Genomic DNA, 23202 nt, shown 5'->3' on the forward strand with positions numbered 1-23202 from the left:
TTTGCAAGTTCTGAGGTCAACAGAAGGAAGGAAAAGATTCTTCGAGATCCACCCGACTGTCATGTTCCACAAGCAAGACCTCAGAATTCATAGGGAAAAACCAGTGACGGAGGTTAGCAGGAAAAGAACCGGTTTCCTCCCAGACTGTGTCTTACATGCTGAGTTATGCCACAGGCGTTATTATCAAAAACTATTTAAGGCTGGAGTCCTAGACCTCTAAAAATAGACAGGACGGGCTCCCCTGAGCAGTCACACCTGAGCAGTGTTTTTATGTCTCCGCCAGCACCGTAACAGTGCCTATTTCTCTCCCATTGAGAATTACTTAAATTCAGACTTAAATGTGCTGTGGAGGGCATTTTTCATAGTATTCCATTTGCCTTGTAAATTACATAAAGTGCATGATTATAATTTTTTCCTTAGAAATGCAATATTTAGTCTCATCCAGCTCTTATTCTCATGAATAATAACCTCATAGATTCGGCTGGGCGCGGTGGCTCAAGCCTGTAATCCCAGCACTTTGGGAGGCCGAGACGGGCAGATCACGAGGTCAGGAGATCGAGACCATCCTGGCTAACACGGTGAAACCCCGTCTCTACTAAAAAATACAAAAAACTAGCCAGGTGAGGTGGCGGGGGCCTGTAGTCCCAGCTACCCGGGAGGCTGAGGCAGGAGAATGGCGTGAACCCGGGAGGCGGAGCTTGCAGTGAGCTGAGATCTGGCCACTGCACTCCAGCCTGGGCGACAGAGCGAGACTCCGTCTCAAAAAAAAAAAAAATAACCTCATAGATTCTTGATGATCTTAATTTAAATAGGTGCTTTAATTTTACAACTTTCAAAAGTAGTTACTGTAAATTTTACTCCTGTTAATGCTGGGTTGGTTTCAAGGATTTATAAGGGCCGTGTTTCCTCTTTACAAAGCAAGATGCCATACAGTGTTCAGTAACAGAAGGTCCTGATACAACCGGCATTTTAAATACTCTATAGATGAAGACGGTGTATTTTTCACTGACCCCATGATTTCACTGTGAGTAGGGTGAACTGGACTGCATATTAGTTTATTTGTTGCCATAATCACATTTTTGAAAAATAAATTTAAGAGTTTTTTAAGTTTGTTTTTGCATTGCATGCTATATTCTCAGTTACTTTCTTTTAAATGGTTATACCCTTTCCTTCTATTTATTCATAATTTCTTCTGTTTGTTCATGGTTACACTGACTGTCACTCTGGTCATTTCTTGTGTCTAAAACCCTACTAATTAAAGCCATATGTTTTGTACAAAGTTCAAATTGTAGCTGCTGCTAAACTAACCCGTAGGGGTACTTATGTTGGCAAACCCAGTTTGTGGAGAGGCGTTAGTTTCCTTGCCGTAATTATATGATGTGATTTCTTAAAGGTCATCTGGTTCACGGTAATTTGAAGGACCAAACATATCTCAAAGCAAAATCATAATGGAAAGATGAATCCTAAATGCCCCACTTTTTCCCCCCAAGTGATGCTTGTAAATCATTCTCCACTTTTACAGAACTCTTTATCTTAATGCTTAAATCCGGGAAAAAAAAAAATTATCCTTTTCTTTTCTTTTTGAGACAGTCTTGTCTCCCTTTTCCCAAGAACTGAGAGAGAGAATAACCTTCGCCCAGGCTGGAATGCAGTGGCGTGATCTCCGCTCACTGCAACCTCCGCCTCCCGAGTAGCTGGGATTAAAGGAAAGTGCCACCATGCCGGGCTAATTTTTGTATTTTTAGTAGAGATGGGGTTTCACTATGTTAGCCAGGCTGGTCTTGAACTCCTGACCTCATGTGATCCACCCGCCTCGGCCTCCCAAAGTGCTGGGATTACAGGCGTGAGCCGTTGCCCCAGTCATATCCTTTGCATTCCAAAAGCTGTGTGCAAATGACCAAACCAGAGTCCCGTGGGCGGATGGCAACACCAAACGCAGGATCACAGCATCTGCTGCAGTCCTCTCCTCCTCCTCCCCTTTCTGATACTTGGTTCCTAGCATGCATACCCACTTCACGAGATTGGCAGAAATGTTGATCTTTGCCTCTCCCCTGCCCGCATTCTCCTATAAGGCTGGCTGAGGAGAGAAGGGACAGGAAAGACAGAGACACCAATCCTGGGATGCTTTCATCAAGAATTCGGAGGACAACTTCTCCTACATGTTTAATGATAGAGCCCTCGGCTTCATGCATTTTGACCAAACTCACAGGCATCTGAGGGCGGCCCCAGGCATGGGGCTCACAGCCTACGCTGCCTGCCTGCTCTTCAGCCCCTCCTGGGCTATACAAGCTGTTTTCTGAATCTGGGATCCCTCACTCAGAATTCCTGGTGCAGAGTTCCACTGCAGGATGCCCATTTGAAACTAGCTATTGTAAAGAGCTGAGCAGAGGTGATGAGCAAGGCCTTACGGAAACCTTAGGACTGACTGTCTTATTAAAAAACAAAAAATCGGAAATATATTCTCTTGGCTGGTGGCTCATGCCAGAACTTTGGGAGGTCAAGGTGGGGGGATCCATTGAGCCCAGGAGCTCAAGACCAGCCTGGGCTATATAGTGAGTCCCTATCTCTACAAAAAAAAAAAAAAAAGCCTGGCCGGGTGGCATGCACCTGTAGTCCCAGTTCCTCAGGAGGCAGAGGTGGCAGTATCGCTTGAGTCTGGGAGGTCAAGGTTGCAGTTAGCCGAGATCTTGCCACTGCACTCCAACCCAGGCAACAGAGCGAGACCTTTTCTCAAAAAAAGAAAAAAGGATTCTCTTTAAATGTCCACACCTCTGGCTGTGAGGATTCTGACTTGTCAGAGTGATTTGGTGTTTTTTTTTTTTTAAATATACAATAGGTAATCTAAGGAAATTAGTTATTTAATGGCTAATAAAGAGGAATGAAAGAGAAAGATAAAATATGACAACAATTTACTTATCAAGAAACTCCTAACGGCTGTGCTGCCTTCCTGATGGCGACTCCCTCAGGAAGGCACTTTCTCTGCGTGTATTTCTCGCTGTGACGTGGCGAGATTAATAAACTTGTTTTCCCCTAAACTGCTTCCTTGGGTTCTTAAACTTCTGCCATCAAAGAATGGTGAACTCTGAGTGAGCAGTGGCCTTGTTTTTCTGTTTCTTCTCATCATGCCTGTGGTCCCTGCCAGGGCTGCTAGGGGGAGGAGGAAGGGGAGGAGTTGGGAGTGCTCACCTGGAGAGGCTTTTGTTTTCATTGAAACAAGTCACCAAACAGGTTTTGTGTCTTCTCTTCACAAGGCTTTTCTCCCCTGCTTTTAAGTAGGGGGAACAAGTCCCATCTCCTTTTCTAATCTGCTAGTTGGACGAGCCCCGCTTTCAAATAGCTGAGGAAAGAAGAGAGAGCTGCAAGCCGCTCTGGGAAATCACGTGCTCTGTCATTGAATGTGAAGCGGAGGCGTGGCTGGGAACCCAACTCCACGTGGTCAACCTCCCCCAGGCCTCTGGGGCTTCTTCCTCACTGCCAGAATCACCACTTTCTCTCAGCATGAAAGCCTTGTGGGGGGATCCAGCCATCCACAGAAGAAAAGGCCCAGGGGCCCTCCCACCCCACACTTGTCACCATGGCAACAGTCCGCCCTGGAGTTTGACAGATGAAGGCTTTCTGAAAGGCTCTTCCAAACAAGACAGCAGAACTCAGCCCTCTGCATTCCACATTCACAAGACTTATGAAACGCCCATCACTCAGCAAAGCAGGCTTCGTGCTTCCTCCTGGGTATTGTCCTTGGGGGAGGGGGGAAGCCAACACCCAGGAGCCCAAAAGGGTGCCCTCCAGGCCTGCTTTTTTTTTTTGAGACGGAGTCTCGCTCTGTCGCCCCGGCTGGAGTGCAGTGGCCGGATCTCTGCTCATTGCAAGCTCCGCCTCCCGGGTTCGCACCATTCTCCTGCCTCAGCCTCCCGACTAGCTGGGACTACAGCCACCGCAACCACGCCCGGCTAATTTTTTTGTATTTTTAGTAGACACAGGGTTTCACCGTGTTAGCCAGGATGGTCTTGATCTCCTGACCTCATGATCCGCCCGCCTCGGCCTCCCAAAGTGCTGGGATTACAGGCGTGAGCCACCGCGCCCGGCCCAGGCTTGCCTCTTATGTAGACTGTAGGAGCTTCCTATGCAACAACCAGCTAAGAAGGGGCCTCATGGTGACTCCCAGTAATGACCTAAACGGCAAACTCCAGCCTATGAGAGAAGCACCCAAAACACCCTGCAGAGTGCAGCGGGGTCGCAGCGCCCCAGCATTGCCTGGATCCCACTGCAATCCCCAGATCTGAGTGTGGGGTCCACAGCCAGAGCCCTCTGTCCTGGGCACAGGAGGATCTGGAGCAAGGCGGGGTCGGGCTGGGTCCCCTCCTGCTTCACTGCTTGGGTTTCATGCAGGTTTTCCTGGCTCCTGAGGCTGCTTTAAAGCCTTGGTCACCCTGTTCCTCACTGACCCTTGCTTCTGAGGTTCAGGAGTATCTGGAAGTGCAACCCACTGTAGGCACGCTCAAAGCCCCAGGCCTCTCTGCTGCGGGCTGGGCAGATGGCAGGAACCCCAGGCCAGCATGCGATCCCCACCCCCACGTCCCCTGCTACAGTCAGAGCAGTCGCTATGACCAGCCCACCCCAGCCCCAGATAAGAATTCACATTTGCAAGCGGAGGCTGCTGGAACTCAGTGGTTGATAAACAGGTCACCCTTCATAAACTTTAACCTCAGAGTGTTTGTACATGAAGCAACGCTGCCAACAGTAGTGACCTAAATTCTGGAAATGCCTTTCAGGGGTGGGGCTGAATGAACAAGGGAGCTGCATGCCCGGCCTGCACAGCCTGTGCACATGACTTAACCACAGCTCCCATTCAGGCCCAGGCCCCTTTGACTGTGGGGCCGGCGCGTTTCCCCCATGAACTGCCTGAGTGTGAGGATGGCAGCAAGGGACCTGCCCTTGTTTCTGAAGATGCCCTGGCCCTCTGTGGCCCTTATGCAATGGCCTAAGTCCTCATACAACCCATGTCCCTGACAGATTATGGAGCCAGCAATGCCACCTGGCCACCTTCAGTTTCCAACCGGTTCTCGGACTCTACAGGTTTCCTGGTCCTTGAAATCAGACAGACTGTATCCCTTTTACATGACTATTCACTTGGCGTCTGGCGTTCTGCATTTGGGGAAAATAACCTCTGCTTGGAAAGATGGTTTTCGAAGAGTAAGAAGGCTTAAGAAGGCCTGGCCGTGCCCAGATGTCGGAGCAGCTGAGGTGCCCCATCTCCTGCGCCCGCCTTCCCAACTGACGGCTGAGGGGCTCACGTGACCGTGACTTCCCTAATTCATCACCGTGTGACTGTGAAGCGTTCTGTGAGGCTCTTCATTCGTCAGTCCAATCTTTTTTCTTTTCCTTTTTTTTTTTTTGAGATGGAGTGTCGCTCTGCCGTGCAGGCTGGAGCACAGTGGCGCCATCTCAGCTCACTGCAACCTCTGCCTCCCGGGTTCAAGCAATTCTGCCTCAGCCTCCCTAGTAGCTGGGACTCCAGGTGCCCGCCACCACGCCCAGCTAATTTTTGTATTTTTAGTAGAGACGGGGTTTCACCATGTTGGCCAGGCTTGTCTCGAACTCCTGACCTCAGGTGATTCACCCGCCTTGGCCTCCCAAAGTGCTGGGATTATAGGTGTGAGCCACTGTGCCTGGCCCTTCAGTCTAATCTTAAAAGCCACAAGAACTGAATTTAAACATCTATCATGTAAAACGGTGGATGGCAGTGGGGAGGTGCCAGATATGAGAGTCTCATTCATTCATTCACGCATTCAGCCAATCTTTGTGTCCCTGCCATATGCCGACACTGTGTGGTGCTAGATGGTAGCTCCTTTCTCCCTACAGCCACCTGACAGGTGGGGCTGTCCCAGCAGCTTACACATGGATCTGCCTGCCTTGGCCTCCCAAAGTGCTGGGATTACAGGTGTGAGCCACCGCGCCGGCTAGGCCAGGTTTTTAAAATCACTCAAGTTTTCCTTTTGAACCAGATTTTTGTTTTTTTCTCAGCTCAGTCATCCACCTCATACAGTTTTGATTCCAAGGGACTGCTTGCTGTTTCTAAAAACCAGATCCTCCAAAATGTACCAGATTTCAAAGGTCCATTTTGCTGTAAGTGTACCCTGCTGGATTTTCAATTCCACATCAAAGCCTGCAGCTTCCAGAGGAGCCCAGAGCCGGTGGAAAGCACGGAGCACACTGACCCAGGAAGTACAGACAGCTGCGAGGTTCTAAAGGCTGAGGAGCCATCATGCTAGATCATTCTGTGTGGCCACAGAGAGGACAGGTGGAGAGATTTCGACTCAGTCCGGGGAACTGTAGAGCACTCAGACTGCCTGGGATGGAAAAAGCTGTTCATAAGAACATGGTCTCCCCTCCCCATGGCGTGCAGAGGCAGGGCCAGGGCTGGGGAGAGAGACTGTCCTCAAAGACGGGCCTCAGCGACACCAGTGTCAGGTGCTTGGCATGTGCCTGGCTCACACCTTCCTCATCCCTGTCTTCACCGCAGGGAATTCCTACATGGCCCTGGGAACTCGGGAGCAAGACCAGATACAGGAGTGAAAGCCCACAGGCCTGGCAGCCCCAGCAAGAGACAACCAACCAGCCCCAGCCAGGGACAAAACCAGCCCCAGCCAGGCACAACCAACCAGCCGCAGCCAGGCACAGCCAACCAGCCCCAACCAGGGAGAACCCACCAGCTCCAACCAGAGATAACCAACCAGCTCCTACCAGGAACAACCAGCCCCCACCAGGAACAGGCAGCCCCTACCAGGTACAAGCAGCCCCGGCCACTCTGCATCCTGGGCCCCTCCCTGATAGTCAGTGGGGACTTCAGCAGAGCAGCCAGTTTTACATTTAAATTTTCGCCACCCCCCTGAGAAACAGGGCTTTCCCACTTTCTACAAATACGTGTCCAGAGTTTATTTTCCTTCCCCGGGGCTGGGCAGGCCTGGCTTCCTGCTCAGAGACAACACGTGGAGGAAGCTGCTCACCCCAGCTCAGGTTTTTCCACGTTCCCTTCCTTGCCCGTGGAAATATGGAGCTCTTCTTGGAGCCGGCCCCTCCCTGCTCTCCCTCGCAGCCTCCTTCTGATGAGACAGCACTGAACCCGGACTAGCCTGGCCCAGTCCAGGGACACTGGAAACTATGAGGCCCAGAGTCCCATGGCCACCTGGGCTGACACAGAGGGGGTGATTGTGGGAACTGCAGGGCCACAGGCCCCAGCCTGGCCATCACGCACAGCACTCTCAGGCCAAGGCTGCCCTGACCTCCCGCTGGGGCCTGTACGGAGATGGGATGACCAAGGCCCAACTCCCAACTGCCGAGGGAGAGGAGGCCTGCCCAGGAAGGAACGCCACCTGCCCCTCCTCTGCCTTCTAGGTAGGGGCCTGGGGCCCCGCCCACCAGCTGCTCTGCCTCCGCCCATCCTGCCAAGCCAGTCTCCTTCCAGAACGGAAAGGCGACCCGCCACCCTGCCTCCCAGACATGGCCTCCTCTGGCCTTTCTCCGGAAAGCCTCCACCAATTCCCCACAGCTTCCCCTGGCCGGGCCCCGCAGCTCTCCTAGAACTCCGATGGCACCGGAAACTGTTCCTGCACCAGCCGGTGCCACTAGGAGAGGGCAGCGTCCAACAGGAAGACCTGGGCCCGAGACACAACGCCGACTCTCCCCTGCTGTGTGCACTCAAGTTCCCAAGAAGAGGGAGGCTGAAGGACTAAATGATGAGGTCATGGATGTGCAGGACTCGTGAAAACTGCCAGCCTAGGACAGTCTAGGGCAGGGCTTCTGAGTGCAGGCCCCTGACGGCAGAGCACGCACCAGGGAATCCGTGAGACACACACATGATCACATTTGCCTCACGCCTGATGGATCAGAAATTCTGGGGTGGGCCCCAGGGAGGTGGGATCTCAACGTACTGGGCTGGCAAACAGAACCCGGCACGCCCCCCCGGGGTGCACAGTAGCAGATGCACGCTCAGGCGCAGCACAGGCGTGGGGCTGTGACCTCCTAGAGGTGGGGCCCCATGGTGCTAATCTCTGCACCCCCAGTACCTAGCAGGGCATCTGGCACACAGTAGGTGTTTAATAAGTAGCTTTTAAAGTGAATCACTGTGTGAACACTGACAAACAGGAGTGGCTCAGAAGCATCACCGTGAGCATATGTCACAATTTAGGAAGCAGAGAGTCCAGCTCGGATAAGAGACTAGTAGACCCAGGCCACTTTCTTGGTCCTGAGCACGACCGCCAATGACCGGGGCAGCTTCACCCTGACACAGAGCCAGGCCACACCTCCTGCACCCCCGTACGTGACCTCCAGGTGTCCCTCGAGTAGCTCACAAGGCCACACCTGGCTGTGACCGTCCTGAAGATAGGTGGAGAGCAGGACAGACACAGCCCCACACTCCCCAGGCTCGCAGTCCAAGGGAGGGCGGAGGACAGACAAGCGATCAAGCTACTTGCAAGAAGGTGTGGCAGCACTGTGACAGGGGAGACACGGGGCTGGGAGACTGAGTACAGGGCAGTAGTCAGGGAAGGCTGGAAGGATGCCAAGGGGAATATTCTAGGCAGAGGGCACAGCCTGTGCAGAGACCTAGAGCCAGTCAGGAGTCAGAGGTGTGAGGAAGGCAGTGGGGGGGGCTCCCATGTGGCGCTGTCAGTCTCCACAGTCCCTGGATAGAGCACTGTGCCATGAGCAGGGGCCCCCTGCCCACATAGGCCTTGCAGTCTAGCAGTCATTCAACAAACACTCGGGCACCATCCTAAACACTGGGGATACAGTATAACAAAAGCAAAACACGAAGCGAGACTCTTCTCCTCTGGAGCTTGCAGACTCTCGTGGTAAAGACAGAAAGCAAAGCCAAGAATGGTGTTTCAGGGTCAAGCAGAAGTCATGGATGGAATCCCTGCCCCGGAGAGACTGGGTGGGGCCAAGGAAGTTGAAGGCCGGTGTCATACCAGGTAATCAGGAGTTAGGAATGTGCCAGCTCACACAAGTCACAGTCTGGCCTCTGTGACTTCAACCTGATGGTTTCAGCCTCCCCGTTTGCAATCAATGGGAAGGTAGCCAGGCTTTCAGAGGAAGGAACAAGCCAGAGAAGACTATGTGACATTATGCTTATTATACTGTACCATCATATCGTACCATGAAAATTATGCACATTGTACTGATCCATGACATTATACTGGACATGTATTAGACTTATAATTATGCTACACACATTGCCCTATACTAGGCTACGCTATATGTACTGTACTAAACAGCCTAATGCCCGACTCGTAATCTACATTTAAATGTTCATGCAACTACGCTGAGGTATTTTTTCAGCTGAGAATAAGGAGCCGTTTGTCCTGCTTGCCATTTGGGGCCCGAGAGAGTGTCGCGTCCAAAGCTGGTTTTCCATCTGCCCAAGTACCAGATCTGGTCTCGATAAGCCAAAGGAAGTGGGAAATGACAAGGCCGGGGAGGGTGCTTGTGGGTGAAACCTCACCGAGGCTAAGGCTAATAACACTTAATGGGAGCCTGAATCCCAGACATCAGCCGCCCCGGCTGATCCTCTAATGACAGGCTGTGTGGTGAGTGTGCCTCCTGGGTTGGCTGCCATTGGAGACGTCACCATGCGTGGGTCCTAACCAGGTATTGTCTCAAATAGGGCTTAGAACAAAACCCACCTCAGATTCACACTTTATTCTGTATTTCCAAGGAAGTGTTCAGGAGGGAAGAAATGGGCAGAGGTAGGAGGTGGGGTGACAATGAAGATGGGCTCTGGGCTGGGCCTGCCACTTCACAGAAGGCACAGCCTGGCCCAATCACCTCTATGGCTGGGCTTCAGCATCTTCATCAGATGAGTCAGGATACGTGAGGCTATGCAGTGGCTTAACAAAATAAGCTTATTTTCCTCACACTTTGTGGGCCAGGCATCCCTTTTCTACCCTGTAGCTACACTAGTAGGAACATGTGGCCTCTGACGCTCCCAGAGGCTGCAGGGAAGGAGAGGGATCTGGAGGGTCTCATGGATTCACTGGAGGGCAGGCCTGAAGCTGACTGACATCCTCCTCCCACGTATCACTCACCACATGGCCACACCCACTGCAGAGGGACCAGGAAATGCAGCCACCTCTCCAGGAAGCAGCAATGCCATGGGGAGAGCATGATCCAGTCCTCGCCCACTCAACTGTTCAACCCCTTTATTCACTCAGTTTGGGGAAGGCACCTAGTATGTGCCAGGCATCATGTTAAGTGCTGGAGCCACAAAGATCACTCTGTCCTCAAGAAGTTCGGTAAGTGAGACACACGAAGAGGTGTCGCATTTGAGTTCTGGACAGGTTTCTGTGGGAGCAGCAAAGAGAGGCACCGACCCAGCCCAGGCAAAGGAGGTGGGCAGCGGTGTGCTGTTCAGCAACTGGCTCTCTGAAGAAACATGTAATTTGTACACGTTTCCTTATAAATTTATGAATTCTAATGATACAAAGGACACAGAGCACACAGCTTACAAATAATGTTCGAATATTCCATTTCACATAACAGACTGATGCTCAGAGTTTTTATTGATTTTTTGCCAAACGTATTCAGCCGTGATTTGACAGAGTTGCATCTTACTCTGTTCTTTCCCCAACAAGTGTCCTTAAATCCAGTAAGTGAACAGGTGGTAAACCATTTCTCCCCTTCGGGTTAATTATTTGTATTAAACGGAAGCCTCTTTTTGGCTTTGGCAGCATGTATCTCTGAACTTGTCAATGACACGAGCAGCTTCTTTGCTGAATCACAGAATAATTTCCAAATGCGAGAAAAATATTTCCTCCACTTTTTGTGTTACTCACAATGGAATGGTTACAGGTACAATGCACTGTTAAGTTTAATCTGTATTACTAACATCACTGCGAAGAATAATCAACAGAACCATAAATCAAGCCTTGATTTCATGGCCCATTTCCAGCTACCAATCTGATGGTGTCGAGCTCAGAGTCGGAAAGAGACACGTGTGAGCAAACTGTCACATGGTGGTCTCCCTCCATACAGACACAGCGGACATAAATAACATCAAAAGTATAGAAAATAGTGATATGGGCCGGGCATGGTGGCTCACGCCTATAATCCCAGCACTTTGGGAAGCCAAGGCAGGCAGATCACTTGAGGTCAGGAGTTTAAGACCAGCCTGTCCAACGTGGTGAAACCCCATCTCTGCTAAAAATACATAAAAATTAGCCGGGTGTGGTGGTGCACACCTGTAATCCCAACTACTCAGGAAGCTGAGATAGGAGACTTGTTTGAACCCAGGACGTGGAGGCTGCAGTGAGCCGAGATCACACCATTGCGCTCCAGCCTGGGCAACAGAGGGAGACTGCATTGCAAAAAAAAAAAAAAAGAAAAAGAAAAAAGTGGTATGATTAGGAAGTCATGAATTTAGAGTACTTATTACCTTTGTCTTATGTGATTGTACGTTTGCCTAATTTTAAAATGATGGCTGTGTTTAACACCTGGCTTGTAAAATTCCTGAAATTGTACCCATCAGTCTGGCCAGCCTGGACAAACCAGCTCTAGCAGTCAGAGAAGACAGGGCCCAGCCTACACTGAGTGACTGGATGCCTTGGCGTTAGTGATTCCAGAGGGAAAAGGCAGGCCAGTGCAGAGCCAGCAGCCAGGACTAAGCTGAGGGGCAAAATGTCCCAGGCTTGAACAGCATTGAACAGGGTGACCACACAGCCTACCACAGACTGGCCAGGGCAGTCCTGGTGATGCTTGGTGTCCCCCAGCCCATTTTAGTTTCAAAAGCACCTGTTTAGGGTGGACATTACATACTTTCCTTGTGACACTTGCAGAGCCATGGCCCTGTGGGTCCCTAGAACTGGCTAAAGAACTGGGGTGGGCAGGGCTGGTGAGCAGAGGCCAGGCTGGGAGGGCAGGGGTGAGTGCAGATGGAGGAGGCCAGGCTGGGAGGGCAGGGGTGAGTGCAGATGGAGGAGGCCAGGCTGGGAGGGCAGGGGTGAGAGCAGATGGAGGACAGGCTGGGAGGGCAGGGGTGAGTGCAGATGGAGGAGGCCAGGCTGGGAGGGCAGGGATGGGGGGAGATAGAAGAGGCTGAGCTGAGAGGGCAGGAGTGGGTGGAGATGGAGGAGGCCGGGCCGGGAGGGCAGGAGTGGGTGGAGATGGAGGAAGCCAAGGGAAGGAAAAGGTGGTAACAAGCGTGGCAGGCACTTTCTGGGAAGCTGGAATAAGGGAAGGCACTGGGAGCCATCCGCTGGTGCCAGGGAGAGTTCCGTTACAAGAAGCTGAACTCAGCTGTCTCCAGAGCCAGGGGCTGGGTGGGTGGCTTCTCCAGGGGAACAAGGGTGCCCCCCGTCCCTGATCAACTAGGGTGTCTGTCATTCATTGTTGGCCTCACAAAGCTGGCGAGGGAACAAGAAAAAAAATGCACACAAAGTTCAAGCGCTTCGCACCTAGCTTTCCAACACATGGGAGGAGATGGCAGGATGGGGTCCGAATCCCCTACCTGTGGGAGGCCTGGGGCTCCTCGGTCTCAGCCGGAGTGCCCCAGGTTAAGCATCCCCTCAGAGACTGGCAAAGGGGGTGGGGTTGTTCCAACAGCCAGTTCCCATCACTCTCCCCCTCAACCAGCAGCCTCCCAAACGCCCAAATCCAGAATCTCTCCTGGCCTCCTTTTCCCCCCAGTGGGAACAGGGCATCACTGGCCCATCTCCTGGAGGACAGAGCCAGGACCAGCCCAGCAGGCCCTTCCTCCGCTGCCAACGTGCAAATACACCCGTGTGTGGTGTCCAAAGCCAAGCCACTCTGGCAAACTAGCCAAAGACAGAAGATCCCCAAACCCAAATGTTCTGAAATCTTTTCCAGGCTTTCAAACCTTGGCTCAACAAGGCAAAGGAGCTAGGGAACAGTCTTTGGCCTTAAAGACGAGAAGGTCGAGAGCTCTCCAGGGTGTGGGGCAGTTGCCTTGGATGACAGCATTTTATAAAGAGAGAAACAGAATACAGCTAAGTGCTGCTCTGAAGACCCCCTCTTTGAATATCAGTGTCAGGTTATTTCATCTTCACATTGAGCCTGTGGAGTAGGTTCTACTGCAGGAGACTGAGGCACGGAGCAGGTGGGCAACTTCCAGATCCCATAGCTGATGAATGTCAGAGCTGCGACATGGACCCAGGCTGCCCCTCTCTCAGCTGAGACGCTGAGCCGACCCCTGCACAAGGGCCTTGTTCTCGGTCCTTTCCTGCCACTGTGGGAACTTGGAGCCTGGAAGTTACACTGTATGTGACATCAGAGCCACAGCCGGCCCAGGTCACAGGGCATACAGCTTAGATGCTTCGAGAGACTTTTTTTTTTTTTTTTTTTTTGAGACGAAGTCTTGCTGTGTCGCCTAAGCTGGAGTGCAGTGGCGCAATCTCGGCTCACTGCAAGCTCCGCCTCCCAGGTTCCCGCCATTCTCCCACCTCAGCCTCTGAGTAGCTGGGACTACAGGCGCCCGCCACCTCGCCCGGCTAGTTTTTTTTGTATTTTTAGTGGAGACGGGTTTTCACCATGTTAGCCAGGAGGGTCTCGATCTCCTGACCTCGTGATCCACCCGCCTCAGCCTCCCAAAGTGCTGGGATTACAGGCTTGAGCCACCGCACCCGGCCGAGAGACACTTCTTAAGGTAAAGACTATAAACCTGTGACTGTGAAGAGCTCAGGCTTCAAAGCAGCCCAGGCCAGCCAGGGAGGCTGAGCTGGAGGCTTCTCTAGCCTCATGGTAGATGGGCCCTGCCCCAGAGGACGTCCCCGACGATCTAGGCCAGGGCTTCCTGGAGCCCTTTCTCGTCCAGGCAAGAGAAGCCATGTCCTGAAAGACCCGCAGGAAGGGTCTGAGGGGATATTCACAAGTAGCCCGGCCTCTTGTCACGCACCACTGAGGCTGACTCCCGGGTGCCGAGGGATTCAGGGGAGGCCCTGGCGGCCCGCCTGCCCTCAGACGCTTGAGTAACCAGGGCAAGATGTGGAAAACCCCCTGACCAGACCCGAAACCGGTGCGAGCATTAAAGTGTAACCCACCCAGGGCCAGGAACATGGCCCGAAGCCAAAGCAGAAGCCCTGCAGGAGAAAAGGGCCCATTTCTTTCCTGGCACCGCCAATGGCTTTTCCTAAGAGACACAGACAGGGACACAGACGGCCCCGGGGAGATGCCTTGGCGTGGAGGGACCAGTCCACTGCAGGCCCTATGTTGGGTTTCGAAGATTCAAACACCACCAGAACCACCGACTAGAATGTTCTCTGCCATCGAAGGCCCCTCACTGGCCACGTCCCTCTTGCTTCCCTAACAAGACAGCTGGGCAAGGCTGGGGTCTGTGGGGCAGGATGGCCTCTGCAGAGGAAGGCATCAGGGCCCAAGTGAGGGAAGCCTGCGTCCTGGGTCCAGAGGCCCGGGGCGGCGTGGCAGAGTCCAGGTGGGGTGAGGAGAGCTACTGGGCAGCAGGGGGCCTGATGCTGAGTCTCAGAGCTGGGGGCAGTGGGGGGAAGGCAGTGCTCCCAGGGAGGAGGCAGCATGGGATGAGGCCAGTCACAGATGAAGGGAGGGACCCAACACATCCAGAAGAACCAATGAGCTCACCGGGTGCAGCAGCCGCTCACGCCTGTCATCCCAGCACTCTGGAAGGCTGAGACGGAGGGATCGCTTGAACTCAGAAGTTTGAGACCAGCCTGGCCAACACGGAGAAACCCTGTCTTCACAAAAAAACAAACAAAAAAATGAAAAATTAGCTGCGCGTGGTGGTGCACACCTGCAGTCCCAGCTACAGGTGGGACACTGATAGATACAGAAGCAAGCATGGATGTAAAGCACGTACATATGTGTGTATCCCCAGCTCAGTCCACTCAGGGCTGAGGGCCAGGATACCCAATATTCAAAAGCACAAACAGCACCCAAACACTAACTTCTGAATTTCCATTCCCCACTAAAAAAGAATCAGGGAGGCCGGGCATGGTGGCTTATACCTGTCATCCCAGCACTTTGAGAGGCCGAGACAGGAGGATCACTTGAACCTAGGAGTTTGAGACCAGCAGGGCAATACAGTGAGAATCCATCTCTACAAAAGATGAAGAAATTAGCCGGGAATTAGCCGGGCATGGTGGTGTACACCTACAGTCCCAGCGACTTCGGAGGCTGAAGTAGGAGGATTGCTTGAGCCCAGGATTGCACCACTGCACTCCAGCCTGGGCAACAGAACAAGACCCTGTCTCTGAATAAATATAAAATTAAAATGAAAAGAATCATAGCTCCCGAGAGAGATGACTGACTCCAGAGCTTGGGCAGGGAAAATGACAAGATGAGCTTGGAACATACATTTTTGGGCCAGAGGTAAGGAAGTGCTCGAAGAATGATGGAGACAGGTCAAAATAACACAGAAGTCAGCTTGAAGGGACTCTCACTAACCAAATCTGGCCTAATTTGAGCATAAAATAAATAATATAATACAAATAGATTGCAACCCATTACAACCCATTGAAAATGGAAAACCACATAAGGCCACACCTGTATTAATTATATCCATTAGTTATATTAACTATAATTATTTCATGAGTAATGAGATATTTATATAGTTCCAGAGCAACTCTTCTTGAAATATTTAATTACAAAGGAAAAAATCACTTCACCTGGAGAAGCCTGGCCAATTCTACCTTCATCAAGTGACTCAAGTGACACCAGAGAAGGGGCAGATGAAAATGGTGTGCCTGGCCAGGCGTGGTGGCTCATGCCTATAATCTCAGCATTTTGGGAGGCCGAGGCGGGTGAATCACGAGGTCAGGAGATTGAGACCATCCTGGCTAACACGGTGAAACCCCGTCTCTACTAAAAATACAAAAAATTAGCCGGGCATGGTGGCGGGCGTCTGTAGTCCCAGCTACCCGGGAGGCTGAGGCAGGAGAATGGCGGGAACCCAGGAGGTGGAGCTTGCAGTGAGCTGAGATCGTGCCACTGCACTCCAGCCTGGGTGACAGAGCCAGACTGTCTCAAAAAAAAAAAAAAAGAAAAAAAGAAAATGGTGTGCCCGTGGAGAGAGCACCATGACAACAACAGCACTTCCTGCTATTCCTACCACAGACGAAACCTGCCTCCAAACACAAGAAGACCGCAGAAAACCCCACTTGAGGGGCATCCCATAAACACCCAAATCTGCAAATTTTAGAATAAGATCATGCAAGTCGGCTGGGTGTGGTGGCTCATGACTGTAATCTCAGCACTTTGGGTGGCCAAGGCGGGCATCTCACCTGGGATCAGGAGTTCAAGACCAGCCTGACCAACATGGTAAAACCCCGTCTCTACTGAAAAAAAAAAAAAAAAAATTGAGTATTAGCTGGGCGTGGTGGTGGGCACCTATAATCCCAGCTACTTGGGAGGCTGAGGCAAGCGAATTGCTTGAACCCAGGAGGCGGCAGCTGCAGTGAGCTGAGATTGCACTACTGCACTCCAGCCTGGGCAACAGAGTGAGACTCCATCTCAAAATATAAAATAAAAATAATTTAAAAAAGATCGTGCAAGTTAATAACAGACTGGGGCCCTCTCCCAGACTGAAGGAGTCTGAAACTATAGGCAACGCGTCTACATGAAACTATAGGCAACGCATTCCGACAGCGGATTCTGTTGTGACAAAGGACATCATGGAGAAGACTGGGGAACCTTGACTAGGCTGTGAGGAGTGGCTGCTGGTGATCGAGCAACACGAACTTCCTACCAAAGACAAAACCTGCCTCCAAGCACGACAGCACAGGTTTCGTCTCTGGTGGGAACGGCAGGAAGTGCTGTTACGTCCTCATTGTGTTCTCTCCAGGCGCCCACCATTTCTGTCGGTTTTTATACTGGTATTGTGGTTCTACAGAATGTCCTTCTTTGTAGAAAAAACACACCAAAATAGTTGGAGGTGCTGAGGCACCATTTCAGCAATTATTTCCCAAATGATTGGGCGGTGAGGGAATGTTCACTGTACTTCTAACTTCTCTGTAAAAGTTCCGAGGTTGTTTCTAAATCCATCTATCAGTCTTCCATCAAATTCTAGGCCTCAGAGATGGCCGGGAACTCAGGAGAACCTTCGGGCATGGAAGGTTATGGGAATAACAAAACAGAGTGGGTAATGCAGAGGCCTTTGGCCACCTATTTAATAAGTGGGCTGAAGGTGGAGATGGCAGGAGCCTGGCATACAACAGCCCAGGTTCCCAGCCAGCCCTCTGCAGGTACACCTCCCACCAGGACCTAGTGCTTCTGCAGTGGAAGCCATTCCCAATTAGGTCATTTCCACCTTGAAAGACCAATGCTGGCCAGGCACAGTGGCTCATGCCTGTAATCCCAGCATTCTGGGAAGCTGAGGCGGGTAGATCACCTGAGGTCAGGAGATCGAGACCAGCCTGGCCAACATGGCAAAACCCTGTCTGTACTAAAAATACAAAAATGAGCCAGGTGTGGTGGTGCATGCCTGTAACCCCAGCTACTCAGGAGGCTGAAGCAGGAGAATCGCTTGAATCCAGGAGGTGGAGGTTGCAGTGAGCCAAGACTGTGCCACTGCACTCCAACCTTGGCGACAGTGAAATTCCGTCTCAAAAAAAAAAAAATCAATGCCATCCCAAGCAGAAAAGAAAAAGCCATCGAGTATTAGGCATGCACTTGACGATCAGAGCTAAACTGGGATAGCTGGGCCCATCCATTTATCAAGTCCTCTCAACAACAAAATCCTCCCTCAAAGCCCCTTCAGGTCCCCTGAGGGGAGAGGGCAGGGCAGGTGGAGAAGGAATTCACAAGTAAAGCTTTCCCCAGGAGACAGGCAGCGGCCACTCGTGAAAGGACAATGAGACAACGACATTTATTTTAAGGGAGCGAGTCCCATGCTCAAAGATGCGAAGATGAAGAAATGGAAGGTAAGAGCAGGAGTTCTGTGGGAAGCAGAAGCGGCCCTTATTCTTGCCCTTGAAGGTCGTGCGAGACGCTTTCGTCTGTGTCTGGACAGGTCAGGCCCCAGGGGACCACCCACCCACCCCCTACAGCACAGCCCAGGCCCAGCCGGACACTAGAAGGCCAAGCTCATCACTAAGGTGAGAAGTCATGAAAGGTGCCAAGCTCCCTGGTGGGCGTGTGGCAGCACCAGGGCCTAAGCGTAGGCAGGCTGGCTCCAGGACTGTGTCGGGCTGTCCCTTGGGACACAGAAGTGATGCCAACTGGGCGACTTTCCACTTAAGTCAAACTACGAGACATCAAATCAAAGATGGTCGCCATCTCTGAGAAATGTTATCCACCACAGACTTGAATTTAAAAGTTTCCCCAGGTTCCTGGGGTGACAGAGCATTATGGAAGGACAGTGACATGTGTTTTTACAAACAGGGAAACTGGTCTAGAGCTACTCCGTGACTGGTGAACAGAATCTTTTCACCCTGCCCTCAGTTTGAATGAAATAACCAGGATCAGCTCCCCTTTCTAGAAGCATTGGCCAGTCCGCCCACCTTCAAGTGGCCACAGGCCTGCAAGGAAGGAGGCTGCCTGGAGTAGCTTTCTTTTCTGTTTTCCTACAAACTAACCCCAAGATGTAGTCCCTGTGACCCCAGGCGGGTGAGGCCCAGCATATGCTGAGCCCTGTAGCATGGTGTTCCATATGCATGAGGAATTACAAAACCACTGCACCCAAAGGGAGGGCATAGGGAGCCCCGCTGAGCTCTGAGCTGCAGTAGCAGCATCAACTTACCTCTGTAATAAACAGATCCGAACAACGCTGGCTTAGACAGAATCAGTACCGCGGCCATGCCGAAGTTCCAATGGTAGACAGAGCCAGTATGGCCGCTCCATAGCCACCAGGGACTCAGAGCCCCTCAAATTACAGTCATGGGCTGCATACCAATGGCACACTGGCGACAGACTGCATATACAACGGAGGTCCCCTAACATGAGAATACCGTATTTTTACTGTACCTTTTCTATGTCTAGATACACAAACACCACTGTGTTACAACTGCCTCCGGTATTCAGTGCAGTCACACACTGCCCAGGTTTTGAGCCCAAGAGCAATACTCCGCCATATAGCCTGGGTATGTAGCAGGCTCCCCGATCTACGTGTGTAAATACATTCTATGATGTCCTCACAGCAAGAAGATCGCCTGGTGACTCATTTCGCAGAACGTATCTTCGTCATTAAGTGAGGTGTGACCTTATTTTCTCTGCCATCCTCAACACGAACTTCCATGTTGGGACCCAAAATAGCTGTTCCAGTTCCTGCCATCATATTCACAGTAGAGCCAAAAGAAAAGCAGCCTGGAAAAAGGTGAAGGCACACCACTTCCTTTCAAACACACGACCCAGAATTCGTACACGTCGTTTTCATTCCCACTCCATGAGCCAGGATTTCCGTCACATGGTCACGGCCAGCGAAAGATGAGGCTGGGCACCTAGCAACTCTAGTACTAAGTGAAAAGGTGAAAATGCACAGCAGAACCAGGTGCGGTGGCTCACGCCTGTAATCCCAGCACTTTGGGAGACTGAGGCGGGCGGATCACGAGGTCAGGAGATCGAGACCACCCTGGCTAACACGGTGAAACCCTGTCTCTACTAAAAATACAAAAAATTAGCCAGGCGTGGTGGCGGGCGCCTGGAGTCCCAGCTACTCTGGAGGCTGAGGCAGGAGAATGACGTGAACCCGGGAGGCGGAGCTTGCAGTGAGCCGAGATCGCGCCACTGCACTCCAGCCTGGGCGACAGAGCGAGACTCCGTCTCTCAAAAAAAAAAAAATAAAGAAACCTCATCTCTATTAAAAATGCAAAAAAAAATTAGCCAGGCGTGGTGGCGGGCTCCTGTGGTCCCAGCTACTCGGCAGGCTGAAGCAGGAGAATGGTGGGAACCTGGGAGGCAGAGCTTGGAGTGAGCCAAATTCGCGCCACTGCACTCCAGCCTGGGCGACAGAGCGAGACTCCGTCTAAAAAAAAAAAAAAAGAAAATGCACAGTAGGGCATCAGTTAGCAGATTCCAGCACAAGAGCTGTGCATTTTATTTTATTTACTTATTTAGAGACAGAGTCTTGCTCTGTCGCCCAGGCTGGGCGCTCACTGCAAGCTCCGCCTCCCAGGTTCACGTCATTCTCCTGCCTCCGCCTTTCGAGCAGTGGGGACTACAGGCTCCCGCCACCATGCCTGGCTAATTTTTCGTATTTTTAGTACAAACGGGGTTTCACCGTGTTAGCCAGGATGGTCTCGATCTCCTGACCTCATGATCCGCCCACCTTGGCCTCCCAGAGTGCTGGGATTACAGGCGTGAGTGAGCCACTGCGCCCTGGCTGAGTTGTGCATTTTAGCTCTTAGCATCAAGAACTTCCTTTTCTGCCACCCTAGCACAACCAGGTCTAAACTGGAGCCAATTTTCTTGGCTAAGAAGCGCACGCTGGACTTGAGCCAGACTAGACCAGAGCGTCCCCTCGAACTCTCATGAATCTCTTTTTTTTTTTAATTAAAAAAAAAAAGTCTGTTTCCTGGACTGGAGTGCAGTGACATGATCTCGGCTCACTGCAACCTCCGCCTCCCACGTTCAAGCAATTCTCCAGCCTCAGCCTCCTGAGTAGCTGGGATTACAGGTGCCTATCAGCACACCTGGCTAATTTTTGTAGTTTTAGTAGACAAGGGTTTTCGTCATGCTGCACAGGCTGCTTGAACTCCTGACCTCAGATGATTCGCTCGCCTCAGCCTCCCAAAGTGCCAGGATTACAGGTATGAGCCGCTGCCGCGCCCGGCCCAGAATCTACTATTCCACACTCTCTTGCCTGTTGGCTGGGTCCGTCCCTTCTGCTGGAGGATCAGGCCTCCCAACCTCCTGCTCTGTCACTGGGGAGTCAAGCTCCTGGGCATCCACCTCTACACAGTGAGCCTCAGTCTGGCCAGGGAGGATGAGAAAGCAGGGCAGGAAGAGGCAGTGGGCCCCCAGGAGAACCAAGGCTCCCCTGGCTAAGGTGAATTTTCAAGCTCATCAACCAGCCTTAGTATTACCTACAGATGCGGAGGCGAGGGCAGCCCGGGCTGCAGGCCTAGCCTGAGCCAATGCTGCTGGGAGACAAAAGGCAAAAATGCCCCATGCCCGCCAGCAGACCCAATGCTGGAGTCCCGAGAGACTGGGATAGGGTCCTCCAGCAGTCAGGCTGCACGTGTGGCTGGCAGCGGCATCCCTGGGGCTCCTTTCAACCCAGCCAGCTTAAAGCAGCTCTAGGGCCCACAGGAGGGGCCATGTGGCCTGGGCATTCTGGCAGCTTCAGCAGGCGGCAGGGACGGGGAACTCAGCCCACGCATCTAACAGCTCGGAGGCCTGGAAGGGTCCACGGAGCCTGGTGATAACACAGGGCTTCAGTGTCAGAGTTACCAGACTGGGTAGCTTGTGGTGACGGGCGAGTTACCTGATACCTACACGTCCTGGTTTCCCATCTATGACACGGAAACGGTCGTTCCTGTGTGGTGGATGGCAACACGTGGCACGGAGGGAGCCCTTGCTACACCCGCCGCTGGCATAGCGCATCTCTGTGCCTCAGTTTCCTCACGCAGACAGGCAAGCGGACTGTCTACCCAGCAGGGCAGACGAGGAGGACACCGGGCCCCGCCTGCCTCCTCCTTGCTGCTCCTCTGCGGTCCCAGGTCTCGGCTTAGCTGTCTCCATTGGGGAGGCCCGCGCTGGCCCGCCTGCTCCCGGGAGGTCGCACTGGCCTTCGGTGCCGAGGTGGTTGCGCCATCCTCTTTGCGTGTCTTGTCCCTTCTGCTGGGTCCTGGCCGATGTCGTGACCCGCCGTGACGGGCAGGGGAGGCAGGGCCGAAAGGCCGAGGCACGGCGCCGCTCTCCGTGCTAACGGCAAAGGCTTCTGGCACTGGAAGGCCGGCACAGCAGGACACCAGCCCAACAACTGCACGTGGTGCTGTCCTGCATGCGACTGAGGCGCACCGGAAGCAGGGAGCACTTTAGCGTAAGGGGATGGAGGAAGTCCGCCGGAAGGAGGAGGAGGAGGCGGCCCACCGGAAGTGGGGGAGGATGCCCACCGGAAGAGAGGGGAGCTTGTCCTTCAGAAAGCTGGGGAGGAGGCCCGCTGGAAAGGGGGAGAGCACACCTGCTGGAAAGAGGAGGAGAAGGCCTGCCAGAAGTGAGGGGAGCACGCCCACCAGAAGGGAAGGAGGAGGCCCGGCAGAAATGGGGGAGCATGCCCACTGGAAGGGAGGGAGGAGGCCCAGCGGAAAGTGGGGTAAGGCGGGGCATACCCGCCGGAAGGCAGAGCACACCAGCCAGAAGGGAGAGGATGCCGCCAAAACGGGGCAGTGGGGAGGAGCACACCCACCAGAAGTGGGGAGCATGTCCAGAAAGAAGGAGCACCTCAAGAAGCCAGGGGACTTACAGGGGAAGGAGAATTCAAAAGGATAACACAACAGTCACCCTATATAGCAATGGTCCAGTGACTGGCCACCTTCCAGAAACAGGGCCCCCATGACCAGCGAGAGGCGGGATCCCCAGCAAAGCCACAGTGCGTCTCGCCCACTCATTCCCCATCACTGCTCAGCTCACAGTCCGGGGTACAGTTAGGAACTGCGGGGTCTGAGGTCTCAGAGCAAGAGACAACCGCCTAACAGCAAATGGAAGTCTCAGAAAACAGAAGCCGATTCTGTCAAAAGTCTGTTGAGGTGTCTTTGATACTATCAGACATTAAGGACCTTTGTGTTTTTATTTTTATGTATTTTCTTTTCAAATGTTAGGTTCAGGGGTTAAATGTGTGGGCTTGTTACATGGGAATTAGGTGCACAGATAATTTTGTCACCCAGGTAAGAGCATGGTACCCGATGGTACCCGATAGTTTCTCGATCCTCTCCCTCCTCCCACCCTCCACCCTTAAGTAATCCCTAGTGTCTGTTGTTCCCTTCTTTGCATCCATATGTTCTCATCATTTAGCTCCCACTTACAAGTGAGAACATGCAATATTTGGTTTTTCCCTTCCTGTGTTATTCACTTAGGATAACGGCCTCCACCTCCAACCACGCTGCTGCAAAGGACAGGACTCAATTCTTTTTATGGCTGCATAGTATTCCATGGCATATATGTACTGCATATTCTTTATCCAGTCTACCATTGATAGGCATTTAAGTGGATTCCAAGTCCCTGCTATTGTGAATACTGCTGCGATGAGAGCAAGTGTGCATCTGGGTTTTTTTTTTTTTTTTTTTT

The sequence above is a fragment of the Colobus angolensis genome, unplaced genomic scaffold, assembly GCF_000951035.1.
Source record: "Colobus angolensis palliatus isolate OR3802 unplaced genomic scaffold, Cang.pa_1.0 Scaffold133, whole genome shotgun sequence".
Lineage (NCBI taxonomy): Eukaryota > Metazoa > Chordata > Mammalia > Primates > Cercopithecidae > Colobus > Colobus angolensis.